Here is a 25900-nt window from a genome sequence, read left to right on the forward strand (position 1 = left end):
TCTTTTTGTAAAAACAAATATTCCTAGATGCAATGCATGTAAGAGTTTCGGAGTCAAGATTTTATCTTCAAAACCATTTTGAGCTATTATGATTCAAACAACATTATAACCAAAATTATTTTAGTTTTAACTTACTGATTATATGAACTTATTGATTCACATCTATCTTTTGTAATGAGAAAAATTGTGCTCGTTTTCATCACCATGCATTTGGGAAACAATGGGGAATATCGCAATTATTCATTTATATAGCCCATCATTTTTGAAAACTAAGCATGATTTTGCCTCATTCACTCATTCATTAGTTTGAATAATGGGAATGCAAATCATCGTAAAATATTTTTTATCGCTGAAACTTCTAGTAGACGCGTGACCGGTTTGAAATGGGTCTCATTCCAACCTGTTATTTCTTTCAGCGGTCAACAAGAAGACTTAAAAAAGATATAAATCTTAAAATATACGATTTTTTAATATGATTTCTAGCTATAAGGAAAGCTACAAAAAAAAATGATGCGAAGTGAGAGGTTTGTGACCCGTATGTGGGACAGTGAAAGGGCCGAAGTAAACAGGATACTTAACGGTCATCATTTATACCAACAGGGAAAGTTCTCATTCATGCAACCCACGAGGGAAAAGTTCTCTTGAATTCGATATCCGGCTTTCATTTATTTTAAACAGCTATCGAACAATTTGAGACTTATATCTAAATGATATATTAATGACATTCCATGTCTCTGTAATATTTTATTGTATTTATAAATTCGAGATAATAAAAGTGTTGCGAATTTCAGTTATTTCGCTATTGAAGAAGTAAGTCGCAGAGAATAATGAAAGACCTATGTTGGGTTAGATATTTATAACTTAACACTACAGTAAATAGTGTTACCGTCCAGTGACTAAGCATTAATGGTGCTCTCTTTTTTCAAAAATTTTTATTATGAACATTTCTCAAAGCACGTTTCAGGGGTTCTAGAATTTTATTGACTTCTCAGAGGAAGTGAATGCAAAGTATTGTATAAAACGTTGACTACCACTAAAAGGACTTGAGTTTTTTGATCCAATAATGCAACATAATTATGTTTACGAACAAACATAATATTTATATACAGTGCAAAATAAATCTGAAATTATAATGATAATGAAATTACATTGATTATTTTTATTAATTTTAAGAAATATATGTCATTAACTTCTGAGTATTCTAATAATTCATGATTTTATAGGAATTTTAAATAAACAGCTTCTTCGATATCTGAGGAACTATTTGACCGATATGGCTCTAATTCTGTATTTTGTATTGAAAATTGCATTCGTTAAAATGATGGAAAAAATTGCATACCTTACTATTCCAAATTTTTTCTACTATTATTAAATAAAATAATAAGAAACAATAAATATTAAAACTTATATTTTGCGTGGAAACTATCTTTGCATACGTGAATTTTATAGTTGTGTTCAAAAAAAAATTTAATACGCAAAAAATAAAACGAACACTAAGGGATCTAAATGTTGGACCGTTCTCTTGACCAAACCAAAGAATATATAATCTCACTTATATATTCTTTGACCAAACTATGAGGACCCTATTTCCCAGATGCCTCCTGTATTTTGGTGGTGAGAAATCCGAATCCGTCGAAAAATTTATATGTTTATTCAGAGATTTTGTGTCTGGTTTTGTAACTTAAATTATCGCCTGCACTAGTTGATTAGTATATTTGAGATCACCCTCTCACACCCCTTTAAGATTGAGTCCTAGAACTTGAAGATCCGAACGTCAAAAGTTATCCAGGGTGGTTCGTTTTTTATTTTGCGAATTGTACTTTTGTGTGTGTCCTCTGAAACATTTCTGAAAATTTAGATATCTTTTAAATATTTTGTGATGAACTAAGTAAGTTTCCTTTATTTAATGTTCAACCAGAAAATTACTGAAGCTTGAAGGGAAGTGCATCATTTTGACTTTTTCACAAACTTTCTTTGCGTCACACCTAGCTTCGTTTATCCATGCTTCAATAAGTTTCCTCTTTCTTGCGACACAATTTCATTTTATGGTTTCATTTTTTTTCTCTAAAGTTTTACTCTGTTTCAACCTCTCATTCAACTCAGAGTTGTGGATTGAAGTGTTCTACTTCTAGTTATACTCAGTTAAAATTTTCACCGAATCCCTGGAAATGTTAATATTAAATATGTGCTGTAATTTCAAATTAGATTTTTCTATTTTTCATGAAAATAAAAGGCATTTTATTTAAAGTCGCATTTTGTAGTATTATTTTGCACAAAATATTGAAATAATAACCAGTTTAAGAAACGAATTACACATCAATATCTCAATGTTCACATGAGTCTTCGGTTAAAAATTGTTCAATGAATACTCATGAGCTAGGAGACTATTTTAAATTATATATTATATTCATTTGCATATTTTCTACTTAACTACGCTAAATAACTTTGGTTTTTGATTTTATAAATGAAAATTAGTTATTTTTAGTTGTTAATAATACGTTTATTTATCTTGACTTTTTTGGCATTCTTTATCAATAGTTCGGTTAAATATTGGCTCAAAAACGTTGAAATGTGTTAAGGCGGTTATATTTTAAATAATTGTCGTAATATTCAGTACAGAAATATTTTTGTTCGTGAAATTTTTAATATTTATATAAATAATTTCCATAGGATTCCCCCTTTTAATCTATTGAACTTAGCTTTTAACTAACCGGAGTCAGAGTCGAACAAGGTTTCAGGTTTTCGACTCCTCCTGCAAAATTTTCTTCCGACTCCACTGTTTCGTAAGAAAGTCATAGAGCTGGAAAAACTAGTTTCGAAAAACTGTGAACCGTTGTTACATGCGTGATGGAAAAAACATGTTTATTTAAACTGCTTAAATTCGACGCTAAATAATCATTTTAAGGCTAGGAAAATGTTTTTCTAAAAAGTATATCTCCAAAATAAATAAATAAAATACTTTTGAATATTAAAACTGCATTCTTGAAAAAAATCCTCTTCTCGCCTAGTATTTTTTCTTAATTCTCGAAACATCTGTTTTATATTCAAGTGTCGAGTCTTAAAGATGTCAATAGCCTGGGTTTTACCATATGAAGTGAACTCTCTAGAATTCTGTAAACAACCGTCACATGGAGATTTAAATTCGTCCTTGTCGAGAAAAAAAAACACTTTCCCAACTGTTAAAATCATTCGTGGAAATTTCTCCCCGCCTTATCTCCTTATTTAATGGCATTTAATAAAAATCTCGGATTATGACCTCGATTTTTTTTTCTTCTGCTACTAATTATTTACTTTAAAATGTAATAAATGGAACAAATGTAAGCTCAATTTCTTTTTATAGATTCATAATAAGCGTCTGTTTAGATTTTTTTATTTTATTTGTATGAACTAGTTTGATAGAATCAGTAGTCGGAGTTCGGAGGTTACGCTCTACAAGTAGCCAAACAACACTGTAGTCGCTATTTTTTTTTTTTTTTTCATAGTCTGTAGTGTATTGCGCTACATTAAAAAAAGTAAAGCAGTGAGTAGTAATAACGGTAGTTTCCGAGCTTATCGTTAGTTCAATAAAGAAATAAGCTTCAAACTTATTTTTCGAATCTGATGAGTCGCAGATCGGTCAATGGATACAATGTCCGAGTATTAATGAGATTGATGCAGCAAGATTTTAAAAGTGAGACTCATGGAACTATTTCAGCGCAATGGAACATATTTTTGATGAATTTAATTTCGTAGAGAAAATGGAAGAACATTTCTCAATCACAAATATTTGAAAATTTCTTAGCATGTCATGATAATGTTTAAATGTTCGCTGTCGAGAAAGGCATAAAAAATGAAAGGTTAAAAGAGCGTTAAAAAGGGTTTAGATTAATAAACTGGCTCATGCAACCATGAATAAATAATTCGTGATAATTCCTCATGTTTAAATAACCAAATTTCTTTGAACATGGGTGTAACTTTCCTTAGTAAAGTTCGTCTTTTAAAAGTAATGAAATAGTAACTAAATTTGAAAAGTAGATTGTTGTCGCTACATTAAAAAAAGTAGTTGTAGTTATATTCATTTGCAATAAAATGCCTGTAGTTATCATAATATTAATAAACAAAATCAACTAAGAGATGAAAATGCTGAGACCCAATAAATGAAGAAAACAGAGAAAGTAAGAACTAACAAAATATTATATTAAATACTAAATATCTAAATATTTTAAAATTTTAAATAAAATCAGTTGTAAAAGAGCAAAATACAGCAATTATACAGCGAAAGAGCAATTATACTGTCAATGCATGAATGCAAAGCACAGCACAACATTTAAATTTGGGATTTCAGCATTCAAATTTGAAAGTTTTTGTACCACATAACTTTCAGTTATTCCATTTAATTAACACGCGTCTATATTCAATACCACGCATAGAAAATTAAAATTAGTACGACTAAACTTTTATTAAATGATGCGAAAAACTATTTTTCATTACTTATTTTGTGACTCTCCAAACATATTTCAAACGACAAATTAGACCTCCATGTGAATTATTTTAGAGACATTTATCGGACATTTGGAGAAAATTGCCGTTGAACTCATTTCAATACAATAAGTTTTATTAGAATGTTCTTTAACGTATATATAGTTTTTTTTAAGGTTGATTAAAACTTTGGAAAATGCTAATTAGAAATAACTAGATTCATATTAGATAAGTGAATTATGTCATTTTATGTATTTGCTTCTTTAAATGCTTTTAAATGCCAAACAATTTCATTGACAGTTAGTCCCTATAAACTTATCTATTTTTTTAACTTTATATATATATATATATATATATATATATATATATATATATATATATATATATATATATATATATATATATATATATATATATATATATATATATATATATATATATATATATATATATATATGCTTTCATTCTTTTTTTTTTCGTATAGTGATGGTTCTTCTTATATTTATTTATTTATTGTAGCAATGTGTTACAGAATAGAGAAAACATTTGCTCGACTAAGACTCGGGTTAACTAGAAATCAGGTCTTTTTGATAGATTTTAATCTCTTATGACAATTTTTTTAGTTTTAAGTGGACAAAAATATTACTCGAATAAATAATAGGAAAATTATTTAAATTAATAGCTTAATTAATCACTGTTGAGGCTTTTTAGCCTATGTTTAACAGAGCTATTGAAAATGGCTAAACGACAGTCTTCGAAAAATCGAAAATAATAAATGAATTTATAATATCTTTTTTTTATATATAAATTTATAAGCCAAACTTATTTAAGTCACTCATTAGTTAAAATTATATAGGAACGAATTTAATTCATCAATTGTAATAACTTTCTAGTTTCAGAATAATCATTTAAAAAAATTTTGGTCACAAAATGTTTATGCGTGTGCGAATGAGAAATATTGATAGGTAGTTCTTATCTTATAATGGTTTTCATAATTTCAATATTTTGTGCAAAGATATTTTATTAAAATTTATTTCATCAATTGTTATAATACAAAAAAGTAATTTGGAAATGTCTACCATTTTTTCTATCATAAAACAGAAATATATAGTTTGAAATTAACAATTGCTTAGTAATTGTTAATTTAAAATTAATATTAATATTATCATTTTAATATTAATATTTACCAATCATATCAATATTTACCTGCTATTTGGTGGAAATTGTAATCGATGCTAAGTAAACGTGCACAGTTATTTTTGCTTTACAATATTAAAATGCATATATCGCTGAGCAAATTCTTCCTTTTAATCTGTTAATATTAGTTCAATAAGTGGCATACTACGAGAGAAAATTGGTCATCAATCCAAGCTTTTCAATCGATATTCAAACTTAAACATTATTTTTGTTATAAAATTAATTTTTTTATTTGGGTAAATATTTGGTTGAAGCAGAATATTCTATGAAGAATAGAATGTGATTCTCAAATAAGTTTTATCCTAAATATATTTTATAGTTAAAGTTTTAAGACAATTTTACTGAAAACATTGAATTTTAACTGTAGAATAATTCTTGCATACCTTTAAACCAAAATGAATTCAAAATACGGATTTAGAGTTTTATAAATATACATATCTTCTGATGTTTATTTTTTTATATATATTATTTATTTATATATAGTCTTTTTTTTTTTTTTTGCCCATTTCCAGTGGTGACCTTATTACTTCCCTGTTTTCAAAGTCATCTAATGAAGGAATTTGCTCTGGACCACTGCGCACCTCTGCACGCCACTGAGTTCAGTACCCATATTTTGCCTCATCTACTTTAAAGTCTTATTATTGAGCGAACAAAAGATGAACATTTTGTGCTAATGGCGTGGTAATGAATTGGCTCTCAAAAATTATCGGATTTTTTCTTCTTCCGAAAACGCGGAAACAACATTGCATGGGTGCATAAATTGATAACTTAGATACAGGGGGTTTCTTTGCAATATGTGAATAACTATTAAAAATTTCACTATCCTACTCATTTGTTAAGTTTTTCTGAGCCTGATTCTAAAAAAAAATTCTCTCCCGCCAAGTATAGGAAATGAAACCGCATTCCGAATTATCTCTGTTTTCTGAAGGAATTATGGAAATTGTTCTGAGTATAGAGAAAAGGTTAGAAGTCATCGCGCAGCAAACTGGTTTTCTTGCTTTTAAAGTCCTTCAAATAAAATGTGAAAAAGAATAGAAAAAGAAAACAAGCTAAAACGCATATTATTAAAAGGTAACCATCACTAACTGGAGTGGAAATAGTTGCTTTTTTTTCGCGATCTTCTTCATTGTTTGTTTGGTTTGAACCGCACGAACGAGTTAATTTCGTTTTTGTTCGTTTACTTTCGAGTAGGAAGTGTTGTGCAATCAATCTTTTACATTTTTCTATCAAAAAGATTAATATGTTCTTCTAGTTGATTTCATAATTCATACTTTTAATTTATTGTTGACCTTTTACTATCAAGGTTATCTGCCTAAACACAAAAGGGTTATTCAAGAAAATACGTGACTCACCCCCCCCCCCCCTTCACATTCACAGCTGTTATCGAATCAAAGAGATGTTTCGAAATAGTTAGGAGGTATTACTGCGAATCCTTGTAAGTCCTTTCTAATGTGTAAATAATGGTTAATTATGTGTTCAGTGAGTTATAATGCAAGTTTTAGGCATTTTAATCGTGTTCCAATGCTCTCATTAAGCTGTCCCTAACTCTTGGGCCCCTAGTGATACTGAGCCTAGGACTTTTTTCAAGGGTTTCATATCAATTTTCGTGACAATTCATTTGTCCGAGCGAGAAGTAGACGCACTCTCCTTGACCCATAAGAAAGACATGGATTAGGAATACTATATATGTATGGAATAAGGAGTGTTTATTTTTCATTATGTTTTTTTACTTGTTCATTTAGTAGTTAGTGAGCTACACAAAAATTTATTTTGCAAAATGGGTAGCTCTCGCCACTAAAAAGGTTAGAACCACTACTCTAATTCTGGCTCTGTATCTGGGCTAAAGTATCCGGGCACCTACCTAGAGCACCATAATGTTTCACCTGAACCCTCTAATTCCTTAAAATGGTAACTCCGAGATGTGTGTGGGCATTCTCCAAATTCTATGACAAAATTTTTAAAATAATCAATCAAAACAATTTGAAACATGTTTCTTTTTATGTTCTTATCGTGATTGGTTTCACTGATATGTGTACACCTAACAGTTTATAAACAGTTGTCGCGATTGCAGCATCATCTGTGAAACAAGTTGCGTAAACGAATCTACAATATAAAAAAAATATGAGTTTTAATTTAAAATTGCCTTCAGGAGGTATCTTTGAAAGCTTTTAAAGAAATATTGTATTTAATATTGTAATTCATAAATTTTCAATTTTTTCAATCCAATGCAAATTTTTCGAAATATTTGACCGTTTCAACCGTAATCAACACACCATGCAATTAAAATAATAGTAATATTTATAACAATTTAGTGGTCTTAACGTCGGACCACTGCCCCCTCAGCTTTCCTCTACACGCTACTACATCAACACTATATACTAAGTGCAAATAATGTAGCACATTCATTTACTTATTATCTATCATACTGACTCATAAAATCATGAATAGTATTCAAATCACTCTTTCGTAATCTGATAATATTAATCATATAACTTATTTATTTACTTATTTATTTTCTAGCATTATTCTCCGCGTGTCTTTATGTTTTAGTTTGTTTTATTTATTTTTATTTTATGATGCTTTCTACCTTCTGTAAATTTGCTTCGGTAAAACTAGAATAGATTAGGAAAGCATTCGTGAGCTGAAAACGTTTTCTTACCGAAACGTTATTGCAAAGATTATTTTTTATTACCTTTTTCATTTAAAATTAAAGCCAAACAATCTAAAATGTAAAACAATCAACGTCCCCATCCCCTTAGCGGGCAACAATAAAAATTTTTAACGTTGTCTGGTTAAATCCTGCAATGCCTTGTACTGGTAGTACTGCCTTAAATCCTGCCTTTTTTAAGGGCTTTAAATGATAAAAATATGTATATATATATATATTTCTGAAATTATTATTTATTTAATTTTCTATGGTAAAAGATGAATCAGAAAAGGTCAATTCTACATACAGAAGTGGGGTGAGTGTGTTGGGTGGCGGCAACTGAAGAATTGCTGTGAAGGGAATATTATGTGTTGGAATGACTGAGAATCATCATTTATTCTCCTTATATGCGCTCTCCTGATAATCATTTGGAGTCAAGGTCCGAATTTTAAGACTATTTTCTGTTTTAACGAATCAGTGTAACTGAATAGAGGTGATGGCGGACGAATCTTTCGTCTGAACTTCATCCAATGTAATCAACACATTCTGTATTAATACGGTACAGCTTCGATTATCAGAGCATCTTTCATACCAAAATCTCTGAAGTTTTTTTCTTTATCCCTTTCTCTCTTCTCTTTTTCTTTTATATGTCCTTGCATAATTTTCTGTTCCTTTACTTTCAATAAATGCATGGCTCTTCATCTTCCAAAATAGGGTGAGTACACTTTAAAAACAGTACAATTCTGAACCATTAAACCTGTTATACAGAGTAACTCTAAAATTAAGTGTTAACAGATAATAAAACATTCAGGGCTGGATCAAGAGGGGGACTCCATGGGTTGTAGCCCCAGGCCCCCAAATTTTTAAGTCCTTTCATAAGGGACCTCTAAAGTTTACTTAAGTGAAATTGATCTTTTCGATTTTCTAAAAATTGAGTCGGTATTTTCTAGTGTAATGTTTTTTAATGTTCCTTTAAAATCATTAAAAATGTATTATGCATTTTAAGTGCGAAATTCAAAAAATATAATTTTAAAAAAGTATTTGGTCTTCTTGTTTCCTTTTACTTCTCTTCCACCTCCCTAATTTCATCGATTATCTTCTTTTGATTGGTTTTATAACTAATTTTTTGTTACCAAAAATGTAAAAAGTTGAGTCAATACAAAAAATTCTAATTTGTTTCCTTCGATTTCAAAAATTTGCATATTTCTACTTCTTAAGAGTTAGTAATCTGATGCAGGATGTTTTGATGACATAGACACTAAATCTTATTTTAATGTTTAATTTAGTTATTTTTGAAAAAAATCAAAATTTCAAAAATCTTTTTCTTTTTGAATTTAAAAAAAAAACTTAACTGAAATTGCACTTTATGAAAAGTTTCAATATTTCTGAATATAGGTGAATTGTGGTAAATTCGTCATAGGTAGGGCCATAAGCTGCAAATCATTCCCAGACCCCATCCTACAATAATCCAACCTTGTGAACAATACTTCATTTGTCCGAATAGCAATATGAATTGGTTAATAAGTGCGAAGTACAAAACTGTACCTTTTGACTCAAAACCCCTCGTCACTTCAAAATCATTTATTCTATCGATTAGTCTCATTTGATTGATTCCGCGTGGGAAAAAAAAAGCAAGGAAATAGTCCATCACTTAATGAGAGTATGCATGCACCTACTTTTAAGCATTTCAACTTCGTCGTCTTTTATGACCCTATTCATATTTCCCTAAGATATTTTTAATGCAGTGTAAAAAACGTACGTAAGCACAAGTGAAATATAGTACTTCTAATATAGTAAATAATAAATACTTATATATAATAAATACTTATATATAATAAATACTCTAATATAGTAAATATAGTAGTGAAATATAGTAAATAAACATAAAAACCTTTTAACTTTTAAACTGTTCCTCCTGTTGAATCGTATTTAATATTTAATTCAAATCTGCGTCAGAAAATTATTTAGGAAGCAATACTCCGACGAAGAAATCTTAACAATTTCATTAAAAGCTTCACCACGTGACTTTTTGCATAAACTTGCGAATCGTTCCCGTGTATGCATTGGGTAATAAAATTTACTCAACGAAGAATCATGGATGAAAACTTTGCTATCACTAGATGAGATTTTTAGTGTAGAAAGTTGAGCAGTCATTATGTTTAAGATTATTTACTCAAGGTTTAATGAGCTCCATTTTTATTTTAATTGCTTTTTCATAAGTAACGATAGATTAAATTATAAGTTTTAAGATGTATTTCCCCTACTTCTTTTTTATGCGGAAATACCAATTTTAAAGAAGAAAAAAAAGAAAAGATTATTGAAAAACTTAATGATAGCTGATCTATCATTCAAAATGCAGATAACCATTCAAATTTTAAATAAATGAATTAAAAGATATATTTAAAGTTTGGATGTGTAAGCTTTTTTTGGCCAACTTATAAAAACTAATGAACACACTATCACCGCCTCTTCCCCTACATAAATACGAATTCAAAGTCTGAAAATATGTCTATCGTTAAAATAATCATAAAATTTGTCAAAATCTTCTTTTTAAATATACAAATTCATAATTTTAAAATTATAAATTTGCATAAAGACCGATTGAAAAGTGTGTGATGAAGTTGTGCGAGTATGTATACACAGCTAATGAAAATCTGGGGATGGTCATTCATCAAATCAACCTCACAGCTTTGAAAACCGGATTATTATTTTCTTTTCTTATTATTATTATAAAGAAGTAACATTTAAAGAAGGAAAACAACTATCAATAGTCGATCCATTCATCATCTTTTATTATTTATCTTCCGTATTTAAAATAAATATTCAAGGAAATTAAAGACCAGAGGATTCTTTCGCAACTTTTCTTGGTTTTTATTTTATACTTATATAAAATTATTAAATCTAAAGATCATGTAAAATTAATTTTTAAAAATTATATATACCTTTTTTTACTTATTAACAGTTGAAATATTTTTTTGAATTGTAAGGATGAATTAACATTTTTGCATCATTTTAAATTGGGAAAAAAAAACATTTTTACAAAATCGATCGAATAGTTCACGAGAAATCTTATTTGAAATATATGACCTTTCTTAGACTTGGATTACTAAAACTTACAGTGCAGATTTATATGCCGTGAGGAAATCTCATAAGGGTGTCAGAACACAACCACGTCAGAACCCCTGAGTTGGAAATTAGAATGTAACCGTAGAACTACTTTGAGCAGAAGTAAATCTGTGGTTTTTGCCTTTTTCAAGTACACGATATAATTTAAATGATCTCTTTAATTCATACTCAATAATTATATTCCTGATAAATAGTAATGAAATTTTCCTTTTATTTCCTCACAGCCTTGACCTTTGTCCAAAATCAAATAACCATCATTATTAACCTTCCAAGAAATATTTTTAATAATTTTGTTTCTTTTTCTAAAATTATTTTTTATAATTGTTTTTTATTGTTATTACGTAATCTTATGGATAATTTTCAATTATATTACGTGTATACAATTGAATCCTGCTATAATGAACCTCAATTATAATCAGTAGTAAGCGCACTACACGTAGAGAACTGTATTCGCTACTTTTTTTCGTAGTTCGCAGTGTAGTGAACTACTTTTCTAAAAAAAAAAAAGTAGCGTAGTGAGTTGTGCAATACAGAAAAATGGTAGTTGTTAGCTTTTCCTGTCAACTACTTTTAGAGTTTAGTAAAGAAACACGACTCATTTTTTAGAATTTGATTTATAAAAGTTTTCTCGGTTCCGTCAATGCATGCAATGACCCTGTAGCTGCTGCAGAGCAGGAAATACGTATTTTAGAATCATACATAATTAATATTTCAACAATATTACAAAACGATATATTATTCATAACTTTAATTTTTAATACTATGTAGAAACACTGTAAAAACCAAACACCGAAAATTGTGTTTGGTTTTTACTATACCAAAGTGGTACTATTTTATACCAAAGTGAGTAATGAAGCGCCAAATATGTTCTTTTACACTACTTAGTCTTAAGTAGCGGCCACCATTTTTGATATCCAAATACATTGAAATTTATAATTACAGAAAGATATGATGCACATAAGAAGTTATTTTCTCATGTCATGACATTAAATCTTACAATAAAAATAGTTTGTTAGTCAAACACAACACAGAGAGAATATTAATTTCGATTCGCATTAGGTTTAACAAAATCGAAATGAATAGAAATTATTTAATATAACTGGTGGATTTATGTAAATCTAATGAGAATACGGAGATAATGAACATTTTTTTCTAATTTTTTCATTTAATTCGCCTTTGTATGCCCTTCCAGACAGCAAATACTTAATTTGAGAAATGCTGGGAAATTTTCAATTTCGTGAAGTGTTTAATGCTCTTTCATTTCTTCTAAGAAATTAAGTACATCGAAAATATGTTCTCTTTCTTTGAAATAACATCAATAATTGTTGAAATAACATCAATGTTCATCAAATTCGAAAAATTAGTTGATCCTGTTTCTTTATTATGCTAACGTAAAAGGTAGTAGCCAGGCATCGCTACAAACTACTGTTTTTTTGTATCGCACTACTCACTACACAACTTTGGAAAAAAAATAGCTCACTGCACTACAAACTACAAAAAAAGTAGCGGCTGCGGTAGTTTAACTATATGTAGTGCGCTACTTCCGACCACTGGGTGTAAGTTTCCTTAATTGTTGTATGAAGGCTAGTTAACTTGAATTAACACTCAAATTTTATAGTTTCGACGCTAAATTCGGATAGTTTTTCCTCTTTCATCACAGTTTCTACAGTGTTTATGCGGATTGTTTTCTTCTATTCTAAATTAAAATACTTCTTTCAATTTTGAGCAGTTTTTAAATCTTAAGAATTTCACGCCGCCTCTGATCTTTTGGAATCCGAATAAATTAACTTTTAAATATAAGATTATTTTTAAATTTTGGAATTAAAAGACTATTCGACCGACTTCATTCAAACTTTCTATTTTGCCATTTAAAAAATTACGTTCTTTAAAATAATGCAAAAAAATTGCAAACTTCGCAAATAATTTTTTTCCGCACCGCCTTTTACGCACGCAGAACATTTTTTTGCATAAAGTTTTGAATAATCTGCATTGGTTTTTCACGTAATCATTTGTGCTCAATTCTTGATAGCAGAAGGTTAATATTTCAGATAAATTGTTTATGCACTTTTTGATGTAGATTAACTCTCAAAACATTTTTATTTTCGAATACATGCTTTGGAATACACATTATTTTGAATACGTGACATGGATTTACAAGTAAATTCTTCGATTTTAATAATAAAAAATGCTCCTTGTTTATCGTGATTTTCAACGATTCGTGAATTCATTTATGTATTTTTCAATTTTTCTAGCAGTGAATAAACAAAAATGGGACTAGTTTATCAATACTTCAATAGGTCGATGTTCGGATTCGGCTTTCATATAATAATTCCATTAAAATCCATTTGATTTGTAATGAAATACAGCATTTAAATTATTTCCAAAAGATAAATTGGTTCGTGAAAGATTTTACAAACCGATTTATCAATAAGCTGAATGCAAAAGGAAAAGAAAGGAAAAGAATTTAGAGAAAAAAAAATTTATGGAAGCAGAAAAAAGGAAAAGAATTTATCTTATTTATTTGTTTATTTTTACATAGTTGGGGTTATTTTTGAAGATTTTATGTCTTTTTTCATCACTCGATGGTATATTCCTAATGAGCTTAAACTCCTGTGTTCACTATACCCTTTTTTTATTGCAATTTTTACACGATGGTATTTATTGATTTCGAAATCTTCCTAAAAACAATTCTACCCTATTTGTTCGAAAAAAAAAATAATTAAATGTGATTCACTCTAGAAGATTGTATTCTGACAACCATCCCGCTCTGGAATGTCAGCTGAATACACCGCTTTATATGCTGCATATACACACCTGAATAGAAATATCTGAGACATGTATAGGTTTTTATTGTTCAAAGAGTGCCTTCTTTTAGTAAGCGTTAAATATCTAATGTTAAAATTTATTGTAGGAAAACCTGAATAACTTACGATAGTTCGTACTAATTGTCAATCTCAAGAAATTTAAATTTGGTGCTTAATGTGTGCTAATTATCAATTAAGTTAAGTCAGACACAGAATCTTATTTTTTGCTGATTTGGATTATTGACCCTCAAAATATGAGGAGAAAGCAGTCGCAAAAAAAAAAAAAAAAAAAAAGGTAAGCATTAGAAGAGCGATTAATTGCTTGAAACCCTTTGTGTAAATCTCCTTTTTTATACTTCGTTATGTCTCTGAAATATTTTAAACAGATCAAAAAAAATTCTGCTCACAAATATAAAATTAGACCAAACAATTCCATATAAAAATAATTTTTTAATAATTTTATTATCTTTCATTATTTTATTTAATAATACAGTTGGAATAATTATGAATTACATAGTATACAAAATTTTACATAATTTTAAATAATAAAATACAAAAATTGAATAAAATCAGTCAAATAGTTTCTAGAGTCTTAAAAATTGAAAAAAAAAATCTTATTGTTTAATTTTTGTTTCTTTGAAACTATTGAATCGATTTCATTCAAACTTTATGTTTTAGCACTAAACATGACGTAGATTAATTTTTGTGTATGCGAAATTTAACAATTATTTAATTTAAGATCTCCAGATGACTTTTCCTCAAAAAACTTTAAATTTATTTTGAGTCATTTGACACCAAGTATGAGATGTTACTTCAAAAAATTTTAAAATTTCCGAAGAAATATTGAAACTTACTCACTTAAGAAAATAACCCATCCATTTCTTAAACTGTAATCATATTTTTTTTTTCTTTTATCTAAGAATAAAATAGTTTTTTTTATAAAAATATTATCATTTACTTTATATTATTTATTTCATTTTATTTTAAATCTTAAAAATATTAAAAATGTGTCATACTATCTTTATTTTTCTTAAAGTTTTTGCTGAAAAAAAAATTAAATTATAAAAGTTTGTTGCATCGCTTGACAAAAATTGTTGATTTTAAATAATGTTTGAGTTTTTGTTAAATTCCTGAAAAAAATATAAAATCCTAAGTTAAATCGAAAGAAAAAGTTACGCATTGATGCTTTCTAGATGAAATCAAACACTTAAAATGTTTGTTATTCCTTATGATTCTGTGCAATATTACACAGACTCTTTTCATTGCTTCATTTTCTTTTTTTTTTAAAGCAAAGGTCAATTTTAATGCACGAGTCATGTGACCAATCTGCTTTCTAGTTTAGACACGTGATTGATCGCGACGATATATCGGAATTTCATATCTAACGAGTTTTAGAAAGATTTAAAGATAGTTAAATTCAACAGATCATAACTAACACTGCGTCAGTTAGCTGGGCTCTTTTCTTTCTTCTTTCCTTCTTTTTTCAATAAAAGGGGAATTATTATTTATTATTATTATTTTGTTTCATTAATTAGCGTTTAAGGTTGATGTTTCCTAATGATTAAGTATGAACAAATTGCTATTAACGACATATTTTAAAATCAGGGATTCTATATTTAACTCAACTTATCGTTATAAAAGAATGTGTAGATAAAAAAAGTATCGATATATGCTTTCATTTTTCTTAATAATTAAAGTTAAAACTGAACTTTTTAAAATAAAGTATTTAGTCATTTTCGCCAACTAGTAAAACATTTTTATAAGTTTAAAATGTTTTTTTTTATATATATAATAACCAAGAAAGTTTTTTTGAACTATGTTTATGAACGGAAATAATGTGTTAATTACGTAAAGTTTGAAAGCTAATCACCAGAAAAAGTCTAACTTATTTTTACAAAGAGAAAGATGCAAAGTTATCATATCTTTGCTTGCGATCTCCGAGATCTGTGGACACAGTGACGTCATGAGGAAGGAAATCGTAGCTTCAGCTCTTTAAGAGCGGAGTGAACTAGCCCTTCTATTCTCTTTAGCCCGGCACGAATAGAGCCCCTTATCATTTATTTTGGAGCAAAAGCTTTTCCTCCAATAATGAAGAGCTGCAAGATTTGACAACTTATCGCTAAAAACGACGTTAACCTCAACTATAGGATAATCGGTAAAGAAAAGCGTGCAACGATTAACATTGTTTTTCGGAAACTTTTCTTTTTATGCTTCTACAAATTCACTGGAAATTTTTATGCCCGATTTAAAGTTTTAAATAAAAAACTGTGCATGTGCTATATGCCAATTACATAAATTTTTTTATTAGTGATTTCAAAGTAAATTTGGTACTAAATTTTACATTTCAGTTAGATCTGAGTTTTTTAAATTCATTTAATTTATAGTAGCCAGACTTTTTTAATATGCAATAAAATATTTTTAAAAATCTACTTCTTATTTTAATTTATAATTCAATACTTTTGTTTTGTACAACTTGATAAAAATCTGGCAGTAATATTTAATGTTCCTTCAAATATAAAAGAGTCCTATATAAAATTTTGATTAAGTTGCAGCCAGTGCCGTAACTTCACCCCTCGGGGCCCTGGGGCAAAAATTTTTGGCGGAAGCCCTTTCAAAAACTTTCAGTACTCCATCTCTTATCGTCATTTTCGCTATTTATGTATTATGTTAGCGAATATGTTTATGAAAACAAGTTATTTGTTCGCATATAAATTGGATAACAAAACATTGTAAGTTTTCCACATGGCGAAATACAAAATTTCAGCGAAATCGATTAATCCTGAGAAATTAAATTTTAAAAAAGTAGTTCTTATAAAACTCAATTTCTCAAGAACTAATCAACCAATTTCGCTCAAATTTTGTATTTTCCATGTGGAATTAGATACTTTAAAATAATACAAAAAAAAAAATGCCTTACGATTCAAAAGTTTTCAGACTATTATTGTCCCGTAGTGGACTGATCGTTAAGACTCGGCTCCCAGCAGATCACCGAAGTCAAGCATCACTTGCTGCTGTCAGTGTGCGGGTGTGTGACCACTTGGATCAGTCTGCGTAGGGACCAAGGGTGTGCGGTATTGGTCCTCGTTAAACTGTTCTACCATAAAGTGCTCGACTTCGCGTGCAGGTCGCCGGGCTACCGAACTGGGGGTGACATCCTCTCTGCAGAGGATCAAACCTCAAGGGATGTTTCCCAGACCGTCGCCAATAGCCTATTGTGTAGCACTAGTGCGACGTAAATGATCAGCAACATCAGACTATTATTAAATAAAAAATAATAAATATTTACTAAAAGTTATTTTTTGCATGGAATTATCTTTAGATAAAAGAATTTTATAATAGTGTGCAAAAATTTTTCAATTCTCTTGACATTTGGGGGTCCAAACTTTGGATAGCCCACCCGACCAAACTATTGGGACCATATTTATACAGCTACCTCCTATATTACGGGGGTTAGAAAATCGAATCTGTTGAACAAAAGTTATATTTATTCAGGGAAAGTATGTTTTTGTGTCTGATTGCGTAACTTAAAATAAAATATCGTGCACTAATTAATTTGCATATTTGAAGTCACACCCTCGAATTATTAAGATGGAGGCCTAGAACGTGAAGATCCGATCATTAAATCAAAAGTTATTCAGGGTGGTACGTTTTTTGTTCACTGCACATAAATGTTACCAATTTACGGCATCTCACCGAGGAAATATGACTAGGGGGGGGGAAGCTATTCATGTTGTCTCCTCTTGTCTCCCATGTCCACAGTAGCTTCCTTTTCCTCTAAATATAATGCTAATCATAAAATACCAATTTTATAAACCTGTTGAATCCGGTTACTATACCGTTAGAAAGGTCTTTTCAAGACAAAACCATTATAATAATAAAAATTATTTTTTAGTTTCAAATCTAAATGTTTTTGATCGCGTTATGGAAACTGAAGGAATTATAGACTTTTTTTTCTATCGGCATATATATCCACATTTTAAAAAGTCCTAATTGAAAAAATATACAGAAATTCTTTCTCTATTATATACATCGATTAACAAAAAGCAAAGTTGCTTTACTCCAATATGGACAGGTCCCTAGAAAATATAGCTATATTTTGAAAAGAATTCGTTCTTGAATATTTGGCCTATGTATTCATGACGCCTTGTAATCATATCGATGGTTCAAAACTAAAACGACACTTCTGCACTCACTTCTCATTCAAATAACATGAGAAGATAGTGCAGAAGTGTCGTTTTAGTTTTGAACCAACGATATGTGGCAAAATTGTGACGAAGGGCAATATATACTTTTTTTTAATGAAAGAAAAATGAGAAAAAGTCAAAGCATATTTGCTAATTGAAAAAAAAAATTCTTTTTAATGGTTTCTCATGGCAATGAATTTTAATTGCTACGGATTTCTGAGCTGATGTTCATAGCTTTTTTATTAAATTAAATGCGTTTTTTTTATTAAATTAAATATGATTTTTTTTAGATAAAATAAAGATTGCATTTCATTTTTTAATGAAAACAAAGTTGTTGAAAACCCTAAAAATTCGAAGTTCCAATTCAAAAAATTTAAAGGTCTTAATAATTTAAAAAATATAAAATAAGAACAAAATTCATGCACACAATAAACAGTAAAATTATCAATTTAAGTACTATGCAAATTAAATTTTATATACGAACATAAAGAAAAGCAATTTTTATGTTACCATTCTTATAAAAGAATTCTAACAGTATATAAATATAAAATTTAAATGTATTAAATGAGTTAATGCAAACATTTACTTACCTCCTTATAAATAAATTTACATTTGGTTTTCTTGTTTTCCAAAGAAAATTTTTATTAAGAATGGGAATTATTGATATCACGATTTATGTTTGAAAAAATGAAGTTGCAAATAATTTTAAAAACTCTTAATTAAAGTTAAATTTCAATTTCAAAAATTGAACAAAACAAAAGGTAACAGAATTTATATCTGAATTAAAAATGGTTAATTTAAATGACGCAATTAAATGAGTTAAAAACTGGAATTTAACTACAACGTTTTACGTTTGTCTCAGAAAAAATCTCTTGACAAAATGACCTAAGTAAATGTTAACAAGAGTCATCCCCTTGGATCCCTTAAAAGCTTACATCCGTTTTCCTAGAACATCTAGATAATTGCTAGTTTCAGACAACTTAAGGGACATATAGATGGTACTGTAAATATATGACATTTTATAAAAGCACAAAAGAGCCCAGGGTCATAAAAATGATTTAGGCAATTTAAAGAAGGAAAAGGTCATTATCCCATGGTGTAAAAGGAGATGGCTATTTTTTGAGGAGTCAGATAACTGTGGGTCAACTCTGTGGGGGATATGAAGGTTTTAACACCTTCATACCACCCACAGTCAAAAGATGCTTTCAAATATATCTATTAGTCTCAGTGTAGAATGCATTTTTCAGGATGCAAAACAGTGGTGCTTATTTTAGTTTTCTAAACACTTGTTATGTTTTTTTATGATGTGCTCTTCTTCTCTTTTCGTGTTTTTATTTTAAATTTTTTTAATAAATTAAAAATTGTAATATGTAGTAAAAAATTGAAACAAAACCGAAGAATTTTTCTTGGGGGGGATTTCTATTTCAATTTGAAAAATAGCTATTAAATTGGGAAAAAAGTAGTTTCTTTTTCTGAAATTCTCAATTCTGTTTTACTTTATTGTAGCGAATTTCAAATTTTCAGAAGGGGAGGCTAAAGTTTTCGATTTGGAAAATAGCTTTAAAGTCGAAAATAAGAGTTAAATATAAATTTTACTCGACCTTATTCTTGCGAATGTCTGATATTCAGAAGGGGTGAAGTATATTCTTCACCCCCTCACTTTAAGAAGAAAATAAAATTTTCTTTTTTAAAAATAGCTTCAAAGTTTTTTTTTTTTTTTTTTTTTAAAAAAACAATTTTACTAGACTTTATTATTTCAAGTGTCTAAATTTCTGAAGATACTAAAAACATTTTAGCCCCCCTTACTTTATATCAGAAGAAATTAAAGTTTTCTATCCCCTTACTATAATTTAAGAGGAAAATGAAGTTTTCTATTTGGAAAATATCGTCGAAGTTATGAAACAAAATAATTTTTTTCCTCTAAAATTTTCATCTTTACTTGATTTTATTCTATTAATGTCTAAATTTCAGAAGATGAGAAGCAAATTTTTCACCCCCTCACTTTTATTTCAGAAGAAAATAAAGCTTTCTATTTGGAAAATAGATTCAAAGATGACATTTTTTTTTAGTTACCAATTTTTATTATTTTTGAGCACTTTGAAATTTCAGAAGGGGCGAAACACTATGTTCGCCCCCTCATTACTATTTCGGAAGTAAATAGAGTAAAAATTGGAAATAAAATACTTTTTCTACTTTTACTTTACTTTTCCAAAAGTCAAAAAACATATTAATCGCCCATAACAGAATAACTTAATGTATATCTTCAAAGCTGAAAAAGAATAGCTTTTTTTTTCCTCTAAAATTACCTACTTTACTAGACTTCGAATTGGCAAATAACTAAATATCAAAAGAGGCAAGACACATAAATGTTAGAGGAATATAAAGTTTTCTATTTCAAAAATAGCTTCAAAATTGAAATTTTTTTTTCTTTTTAAATTACTGATTTTACTTGACTTTATTTTTGTGAGTGTCTAAATTTCAGGAGGGGCGAAACGCATCGTTTGCCCCGTCATCTAAATTTTAGAGGGGCCCTCTGCCTCTCCCTGGTTGGCACGGCCCTGGTTGCAGCCCACCATTTGACTGGTGTTTTTAATTGCTGCCCCCGGCCTCATGTAAGTTGGAAACCCCTGCTCTAAAGCATAAAATTAACTCAGAACTAAGCTTAAATAATCCTACCTATCTGTTGCCCTTTATCCAAATGTCGAAGAAAAAACATTAAAACAGTACCATGTGTAGAAAACTATGTAGAAAAGACTATCTGAAAATAGCTAAATGACAGAGTTGAATTCTGTTATTGATTCGATAATATGAAACAAATATCCGTCCTAAAATAAAACGAAGTTTTTTTTTTTTTTTTTAAATCAAAGCATCGCGTAAATATCTGATATACATGCAAATAATAAGACGCAAAATAGTTTTTAATTAGTAAAAAAATAACGAGAAAAGTTACGATAAATTTAAAGCAAGCAAGATCAGTTTTGATTTTCTTCTCTATTAAAAAAAATTCTTTTTTTAAATGAAATAGTTCTCATGTTTAATTTCCATTGTTATAGCCAGTTGTATTATTTAATTTGTGAAGTGCCGTTATTCTATGGGATGCTAAAAGTTTTTAGAGAAAGTATGAAATAGGAAAACTTTGTATTTTAAGTAGACATTCTGAAGAATGCCTAGAGGTTTTTCATTGGACATTCTATTGATTGCTTAAGGAATGAGGAAAATATTATTTCATAATTTTTTCCGATCGATTTTAGGCATTCAATCGGCATAAGACTCAAAAATATTAGGTATATATTAAGTATTTGCAATAAAATATTTCAGACATAATACAAAATATTGTTTTATATTTTGTTTGTTTATTTCAGAAATGGATGTATCATTCCTACATAGAAGCATTTTATGAATTTTGAGAAAATAAAAACATGGATTCATTGGCATAACTGTTGACTGGACGAATTTTTATCGATTAAGGTACATTTACTGTAATATTCTCTCTAAGTCATTGAGGATAATATTCTTTATACCATTATTAAAAATCTGGTCATCAGCTGAATATTTTTCTAAAAAAATTAATAACGGATTTTTCATTTTATCTGAAAAATGACCGAAAAATTTCCAAAAAGCCCCAAGATAAAATGTGAAAGAATTTGTTATCTAAATGCAACGAAATACTATCGAAAGGGGCATGACTGTTAAAACATGAAAACATGCTTGATTGCCGGTGGAAAAGGGGAAGTTAAAAGGCGATTATTAAAAACACCTACAAACATGTTTAATAAGCGATACCACTTGTATATGAATGAAGAGAAGAAACAAGTTAAACGGAAACACGAATTTATTTATAAATAAATAAAATAATCTTCATAAACCTCAAATTTGTTGTACACCAAATTTACCACAATTTTTAATTTATCTGTATTTAGCAATTTTTCTAATTTCTCCGTCTCGTAAAATATAAACAATATGACAGCTAACTGCTTTGTTTGTTGTAGAGCTGCCATCTATTTTCTTTTGAACAAACTAAGACGTTTTCATTATTTATATTTGTCTTGAAGTTACGCTAAGTGTGTGTGTTACATTCATTACTTTATTTAATTATTAAGTGTTTAAGGAAAATTTTTAGAGAATAATTTTAAACCTGTCTTTTCAAATACTATAAAACTTAATTTATTCTAGAAAATTCCAAAGAATTTGAACTAGAATATTGAGAAAAAAAACTCACATTTCTCAGACTCAATTATTTTAAATGAATTTAGACTCAAATTTCATTTAAAATTTGTAACAGAAAACAAGTTAATAGCAATAATACTAAAAATAAAGGAAAATAAAAACAAATTTAAATACAGGCATAATTTGTACAGGGAAAACGTAAAATTATCTTATATAATAGTATTGAGCGAGGGAGTTTTATTTTTTCAAAATATAGCAGAAAGGTGAAAACGTTTGTTCGATCGCATTCATCAAGATTATCCGCTGTCTCCTTTTAATTTATTTAGTTTTATTTATTTTTATTTTGCAATTATTTTTTATTAAATTTTTTATGTGTTTTCACTTGCTGAAAACGCGTTCTTCATAGGAGGCGCGTAAAAAAAAAACAATTATTCAGTACTGAACAACACTCCGAAATCATGCACAAAACTGGAAGGCATGTACCGACACAATTGACGAGCTTAGTGGAAGAACCAGGTAAGTGACATTTTAGGGTTATTAATGAATCAGTGAAAATAATACTAAATGATTGCATCGATATGGGTATTTAACAGAATTGTTTTTGCTTTCCCTTTTATAGTAACATAACTGTTCCACAATAGTTTTTATTTTGCTTACATGATTTTTATTTTGAAATTAATCAGAGGTGAATAATGAGACCAAGATTTATTAGTCCCGCCTTCTGATAAATTGGTAATAAAATAGTTCGGAGTCAACTTTTTTTCTTCTTACCTTGATTATTGTCTCTTGGAAAATGTCACTTACGTATGTCTCTTCCACTGATCTCTTCAATTAATAAGGCTAAGGTGATTTTTTATTTATTATCATTTGTTGCTCTTCTCTGTTGCTTTACGTTATCATATTAAGCAAAACACGTTTTTTGTTGTTCATCAAATCAGAACAGATATTAGCTGTATCTCTTGGCTTGATGATATTAGATACATACAGCCAACTCATGATGGTCAAAATTTACCTTTATCAAGTCATTTTCTCTGGTACAAATCCCTTTCAAGAGTCCATAAGACTCTTATTTCCACAGTATCGGTATTAAAACTATTTAGTATTGGTACAATTTTAATAATCAACAAATATATAAATATAATACTTCATACCTATACACTTATCTTACCTATATACGTATAGACTTTATACCTATATACTATATAGCCATTTGAGTTTTTTGCAAGATACGTTTATCAGGGGAAGCAAACTAAAACCGAAATTTTAAGAACAAATAAAATTCTTTAAAAAACTTGATAAGGACTTTGGAACATGACGTTTCTCTACCTGACCTTTAATTTACTGTTTAAATTATTTTCTGTGGTAGTGTAAAAAAAGTTTTTTTAATTCTAATTCATTAAATTATTAATACACTATTTGAAATAATCACAACTTAACATAAAAAATATATTGAATGTAATACGCTCTTTAATATACTACGAGAAAGCTGTTGTCGACAGTTCTTTTCACAGGGCTGTCTCGGTTTTTATTCATTTATATCAGTGGTAGTAAATTTGCGTAGTAGGAATTTAGATTTTCAAATAGCATTTTATCGTTTGGAGAGATTTCCTGAAAACTTACATCCGTCCAGACAGTTCAACCCGGACACCATCTCCGTATTGGTGATGTTTTATGTGTTTAAAATGAGGTAAGCAAAATTGTGGTTTAATTATTAAAGTTTGGGGGTAACATTTGTTGTTGTTGTCGTGGACCATTAAGACAGGTGAGATAATTTGTTCTTGTTTTCCAGTGGCGTCATCTATGGCCAAGAATCCGACTTCTGTCACACCCATACATCACACCAGTTTTATAGGGCGGACCCATTCACACATTCATTTATTCTTCCACAGATCGTAATTTTTACCTGAATCAGATAACGATCCATCATCAATTCAGTACCCCAGCCGTATAATTTGTTATGGGAACATGGAGGACTTCGTGTCCCGACTAATTAAACGTGTACCAGTCACTGCACGTAGCCAGCTGGATTCGAACTCCCATTCTCACGAACCCGAGTCCCGCGCCCTGCTAACCAGGCTATCCCTGCCCGGTGTAACATTTAAAAAGCACATTTAATGCTGTGACCATTTTCTCAAACAATCATCTTGAACTATGTCCAGAATAAAAAGCTCTCCTACGATTGTTTGTAGAATGCGGATGTGATGGTTAAAAAGACGAAAGCATTTTTAAGTAAAATAAAAATTGCCGCTATACACTTTATGTCATAATTTCTAGAATAAATATTTTTGTTGAAATCCGGAATCACTAGATTAAAATACACCACCAAACAAGATTCCAAACTATTTAGACTTCCCTTTTTCCCCCTTCGAATGAATTAAAATTAAAATAACGAAAACGATTTAGAAAAATATCCCAATTCAACAAAACAAATAACGAGACATTTAACTTGGCTGTTTATCCGAAATGTTCGACTCCGACTAAGTCGATAAAAATTTGAACGGAAACTATTATTAGTAAGTAGTTGTTAATCATTTCTATTGTTTTTATGCATATTTTTAATTAAAATGACACTTCCTGTTACAACAAAATAGTTGAAGAAATAAATGTTAAGAAATTCATATTTCTACGAAATGTTTAAATTCTGAAGAATTATATTTAAATAAAAAGTATAGCTGCATATTTCATGCACACAATATCACAGATAAATTAAAAGTATTTTAAGAAGGTTCTCTACATAAACTTTTTAATCATTCTTTTAAAAATATCGATTTTTCAATTTTGTTCTTTTTCGATGAAGTCCGGTCGTTGAGTGGAGGCTCTATGGTCGGATCAGACTTTCAATGGGTCGATAAAATGAGTACCCAGTTGGCATGGCGGCTGACCCAGAACATTTGTAACCCAAAGCACAAGGTGAAGGATAGTGGGATGAGCCCAGTAGGTCATTCATGAGCTGTTGAGCCACTGAGTTTGGATTTTCTCTCTTAATAGTTTAATGAAACTATTTGTTCTTTTGAGTAATATTTTGTCCTTTATAAATATTAGTCTAAAGAATCTTTATAACATCAAAAAGCGTCTTCTTAGTTATGTAACTTTTAATGAACCGGAATAGTTTTCTCATAAAACATGCACTTAGATCGAGATATTTAAATTATTTTCTTTCCTGTCAAAATAAAAATCATCTTCTGGAAATTGGCCTGGGCAGCCTGTCTAAAATTATTTTATAATAACAATTTTTATAATAACACTTGTTATTTTATAATAACACTATTGCAAAAGTAATAGCCACAAACTGTGAGTCACTTCAATATTTTTCGCGT

At 29.1% G+C, this 25900-nt stretch overlaps 1 protein-coding gene across 3 annotated transcripts in view; it reads left to right on the forward strand.

Annotated features, from left to right (window-relative positions):
- LOC107446715 (toll-like receptor Tollo) overlaps nt 1–25900 on the forward strand; it is a 56772-nt gene that overhangs the window by 22752 nt on the left and 8120 nt on the right. For 2 of the 3 annotated variants that reach the window (XM_016061431.4, XM_087165309.1), the window contains one exon: nt 21779–21884. The exons of the other annotated variant lie outside the window; for it this stretch is intronic. The gene's annotated coding sequence lies outside the window, so the exon portion shown is untranslated. The remainder of the gene's footprint in view (nt 1–21778; nt 21885–25900) is intronic. 3 annotated transcript variants of the gene reach the window in all.

The sequence above is a fragment of the Parasteatoda tepidariorum genome, chromosome 6 (assembly GCF_982258835.1).
Source record: "Parasteatoda tepidariorum strain Cologne lab strain chromosome 6, Ptep-v5.0, whole genome shotgun sequence".
NCBI lineage: Eukaryota > Metazoa > Arthropoda > Arachnida > Araneae > Theridiidae > Parasteatoda > Parasteatoda tepidariorum.